General features: G+C 49.8%; 2 non-coding genes across 2 annotated transcripts; both read right to left on the bottom strand.

Moving 5' to 3' along the window:
• Positions 1–1,061: 1,061 nt before the first annotated feature.
• Positions 1,062–1,214, bottom strand: LOC145677959 (5.8S ribosomal RNA). The gene has a single exon (XR_014130119.1). It is a non-coding gene; the product is annotated as a 5.8S ribosomal RNA (ribosomal RNA).
• An 890-nt stretch (positions 1,215–2,104) lies between these two features.
• LOC145677960 (small subunit ribosomal RNA) lies at positions 2,105–3,937 on the bottom strand. Its single transcript, XR_014130120.1, has one exon. It is a non-coding gene; the product is annotated as a small subunit ribosomal RNA (ribosomal RNA).
• Between the last annotated feature and the right edge of the window lie 1,047 nt (positions 3,938–4,984).

Below are 4,984 nucleotides of genomic sequence, written 5' to 3'. Positions count from 1 at the left end.
CTCACGGTACTTGTTCGCTATCGGTCTCGTGGTCATATTTAGCCTTAGATGGAGTTTACCACCCACTTAGGGCTGCACTTTCAAGCAACCCGACTCTGAGGAGAGTCTTCCGAGAACTGAAACGGTCGCACGGGCCTGGCACCCTCTATGGGCAGTGGCTCCATTCAAGAGAGACTTAGACACGCCTCAAGAACTCGGGAGAATCGACCCTCCCTAACACCACATTTCTCAACAGCCAACGACTGCGAGATTCGGTGCTGGGCTCTTCCTGTTCGCTCGCCGTTACTAGGGAATCCTTGTTAGTTTCTTTTCCTCCGCTTATTAATATGCTTAAATTAAGCGGGTAATCTCACCTAATCTGAGGTCGAGCGCCAAAAACACAGCGCGCCTGAAGGCTCGCGCACAACAGGACTTTTCAATTTACAAGATGTAGACCGCCAAGGTAAGTCAGGGGTCACCCCCTGACCCCTTGCCGGGCACCTCGTACTGAAGCTTATCCAGGAATAGAGGAAAATTGGAATACCAAGACTCAGAGGCCCAATTACCTTGTTCGCCAGCCAGCCTTGCGCCGGCCCAGGCTAGAGAATTGAACTCAAAAACCCTCGTTCGGCCTGAATGCTTCGAGAGAGACTAATCTCATGTGTACAAAACTCAGAGGCCCAATTACCTTGTTCGCCAGCCAGCCTTGCGCCGGCCCAGGCTAGAGAATTGCATGGACACAAGACAGTCTCGTTCCCATCGAAAGGGGTTTGGCAAGGATGAAATCCAAGGACCAAGTTCCCCAATTCACTTAGGAACTTTCGTCGAGACAAAAACTGCCTCAACAGGCGGATGTAAACCACCAGCCTTTGCTGCTCATTTAAGACGACCGCTGTCGCGGAAGCCCAAGAACACACAGTTTCCATTCCCCGGACCCATGGTCACAAGAGGTTACCAACAAGAAAGCAAGCCTTGCGCGAGACCCCTTGCCAGGCCCCTTGCACATGGCCACAGCATCACTACCGAAGTAGCGAGAGGCCGTGGGGTCATCCGAAAAACTTCCACCGCCAGGATAAAGTTACCGACCCTCAGGACAGGTGTGACCCAGAAGAGATCCTGGGTCGCAATGTGCGTTCGAAACGTCGATGTTCGTGTGTCCTGCAGTTCACACTCTTTCGCGCAGCTAGCTGCGTTCTTCATCGACCCACGAGCCAAGTGATCCACCGTTCAGGGTTGTAAAAATTCTACAACAGCATTTCACGTATGCCGTGCAAGAAATTAAAGTTCGGTAAACAAACCGCATCGGGGGCCGCCCTGCCTCCTGTTTGGCCCCGTCAGCTGCGGTCACTCACCACAAAGCTGGGCGTGTTCATTCGAAAGCCTTTCCCTGCATCACAAGGAATAATCTTAGGCTGCCCATGAGTTTGTAGCCAAAAATCATGGCTACCAGTTTTTCATTGAAGGCCATCTTGACAGAAAAGGATACTGGCCTACAAAGCAGCGAATTCTAGCTCTAGTCGCCCGACCCGAGCGTATTAAAGGCTTCTTGTGCTACTAACGTGTAAGCCTTGCTCCTCAGAGCCTTTTCAAGACTTCTCCCACAAAGCAGTCACAGCCTACTCGAGTCCTTGGAGGACAAGCTTCCGTTCTACCCCAGCACCGACATCCGACACAAGCATTTTAAACGCTCCTGCCTCCGATGGAATAAGTCTTACTCTCTTGGAGTCTTTTCAAGACTTCTTTTCAAACGGAATAAGCTTACTTGAGCCCTTGGACGTCGGAACTGGTTTATCATGCCATCTGACTGAGCATTTAAGACTCCTGCTCCGATGGAATAAGTCTTACTCTCTTTGAGTCTTTTCAAGACTTCTTTTCCACCGAAATAAGTCTACTCCAATCCTTTGATGACACGCGGCCTGTGTCAACAGGTAGCCTACGCTACCCTCGCCGATGACAGTGGCTCCCGTTCTTGCTGCTCGCTTCCCAACTAAAGGGAAGACACGGCTCACCTTTCTCTCCTTCGCCTGTCAAGATCAGTGGCTCCCGTTCAACGGTGTCAATCTAACTGATACGACACACTAATAAGAAACTTTTGACATCAACCACCGCAGTGGTGATGAATTGATAATGATCCTTCCGCAGGTTCACATACGGAAACCTTGTTACGACTTTTACTTCCTCTAAATGATCAAGTTTGGCCATCTTTCCGACACGTCGGTACCACCGCAAGACGGAGGTGCCGGGTATCAGTCCGAAGGCCTCACTAAATCATTCAATCGGTAGTAGCGACGGGCGGTGTGTACAAAGGGCAGGGACGTAATCAACGCAAGCTTATGACTTGCGCTTACTGGGAATTCCTCGTTTATGGGACATAATTGCAAGCCCCAATCCCTAGCACGAAGGAGGTTCAGCGGGTTACCCGGACCTTTCGGTCAGGGAAGACACGTTGATTCCTTCAGTGTGGCGCGCGTGCGGCCCAGAACATCTAAGGGCATCACAGACCTGTTATTGCTCAATCTCGTGCTGCTAGAGGCAGCCTGTCCCTCTAAGAGACATGAACGTTGGAAGGAAAGATTCCAACGCCTAGTTAGCAGGCTAGAGTCTCGTTCGTTATCGGAATTAACCAGACAAATCGCTCCACCAACTAAGAACGGCATGCACCACCACCCACTGAATCAAGAAAGAGCTCTCAATCTGTCAATCCTTCCAGTGTCCGGGCCTGGTGAGGTTTCCCGTGTGTTGAGTCAAATTAAGCCGCAGGCCCCACTCCTGGTGGTGCCCTTCCGTCAATTCCTTTAAGTTTCAGCTTTGCAACCATACTTCCCCCGGAACCCAAAAGCTTTGGTTTCCCGGAAGCCGCCCGCCGAGTCATTGGAGGAACTTCGGCGGATTGCTGGCTGGCATCGTTTATGGTTAGAACTAGGGCGGTATCTGATCGCCTTCGAACCTCTAACTTTCGTTCTTGATTAATGAAAACATTCTTGGCAAATGCTTTCGCATCGGTTAGTCTTGCGACGATCCAAGAATTTCACCTCTAACGTCGCAATACTAATGCCCCCGTCTGTCCCTATTAATCATTACCTCGAGTTCCGAAAACCAACAAAATAGAACCGAGGTCCTATTCCATTATTCCATGCACCGAACATTCAGGCGACACGGCCTGCTTTGAGCACTCTAATTTGTTCAAAGTAAACGTGCCGGCCAATCAAGACACTCAATGAAGAGCACCGAGAAAGGAAAAACCGGCAGGACGTCCGGAACGATCAGTTAAACGCCGGGCGGCGAACCGATCGTCCGAGACCCAGATCCAACTACGAGCTTTTTAACCGCAACAACTTTAATATACGCTATCGGAGCTGGAATTACCGCGGCGGCTGGCACCAGACTTGCCCTCCGATAGATTCTCATTAAAGGATTTAAAGTGTATTCATTCCGATTACGGGGCCTCGGATGAGTCCCGTATCGTTATTTTTCGTCACTACCTCCCCGTGCCGGGAGTGGGTAATTTGCGCGCCTGCTGCCTTCCTTGGATGTGGTAGCCGTTTCTCAGGCTCCCTCTCCGGAATCGAACCCTGATTCCCCGTTACCCGTAACAACCATGGTAGGCGCAGAACCTACCATCGACAGTTGATAAGGCAGACATTTGAAAGATGCGTCGCCGGTACAGAGACCGTGCGATCAGCCCAAAGTTATTCAGAGTCACCAAGGTTTCGGACGGACGAACCGACCGATTGGTTTTAATCTAATAAAAGCATCCCTTCCATTGCTGGGCGGGATTCTAGTTGCATGTATTAGCTCTAGAATTACCACAGTTATCCAAGTAGGATAGGTACGATCTAAGGAACCATAACTGATTTAATGAGCCATTCGCGGTTTCACCTTGTTTTGGCTTGCACTGAGACATGCATGGCTTAATCTTTGAGACAAGCATATGACTACTGGCAGGATCAACCAGGGAATTGACCGACTAAAAAGCCGGAAAGTGTTGGACACAACCAACACAGCGTTCTAACAAAGATAGGAAAGCTACACCCGACCAAGCATTTTAGACTTCTGTTCCGCTGGAATAAGCCTACTCTTGCGGTGACTAGCTCCCGTTAATACTGGCCGTGTGACAGCCGCCAAGAGCATATTAGACTCCCAATCCAATGGAACAAGCCTACTTGTATCCTTGGGTTACAACAGCTTCCTTCCACACGTTGCCGGTACATCCGACACAGCAATTTTAAAGACTCCTCTTCCGCCAGAATAAGCCTACCTTTGTGGGGCCTGGCTCCCGTTAGAACTGGCCGTAAGGGTACCCACAAAAGCACATTTAGACTCCTCCTCCAGCGAAATAAGTCTACTCGTGTCCTATGGATGACTGTGGCTTCCGTTCACATATAGCCGTTCACCCGACACAGCAAATTTTAAAGACTCCTTTTTCCACCGGAATAAGCCTACTTTTGTGGGGCCTGGCTCCCGTTAGAACTGGCCGTAAGGGTACCCACAAAAGCACATTTAGACTCCTGCTCCAGCGAAATATAAGTCTACTAGTGTCCTTGGATGACAGTGGCTTCCGTTCGACAAGTGATACACGCTCAAACTGGCGATGAGTCAATACCGTCCTTAACTTAAGGAAAATCGGTACTTAAATGCCACATGGAGAATAAAAAGTCACTTACAAAAAACAATGCTCCGCATAAGCCTTTGTAAGCTAGAAAGGACATGCTATCTGGCCTCATTCCGAAGGACAAGTAAGCTCCCGTCAACTGGCCCAAACTCTAAAGCGAGGACAGCCCGTTCAAAGTCAATCGGCATCCCTCCTTAAGATTACAAAACGGCTCACTTCTTAACCACACTGGCTCTTGCTCCTTCAAGTGAAATCTGGCTCCCTTCACTCTGGCATTATCTTTACACATAAATCGGACTCCTCCGATTTAACAGGTGAACCTAACCCGGGAACTAAGGAAACTGGGAATAAAGACTCAGAGGCCCAATTACCTTGTTCGCCAGCCAGCCTTGC

The sequence above is a fragment of the Thermobia domestica genome, unplaced genomic scaffold (assembly GCF_964235325.1).
Source record: "Thermobia domestica unplaced genomic scaffold, izTheDome1.hap1.1 HAP1_SCAFFOLD_1679, whole genome shotgun sequence".
NCBI classification, from domain to species: Eukaryota; Metazoa; Arthropoda; class Insecta; order Zygentoma; family Lepismatidae; genus Thermobia; species Thermobia domestica.
The sequence above is the reverse complement of the archived record's forward strand: the minus strand, read 5'-3'. Positions and strand labels throughout refer to the sequence as shown.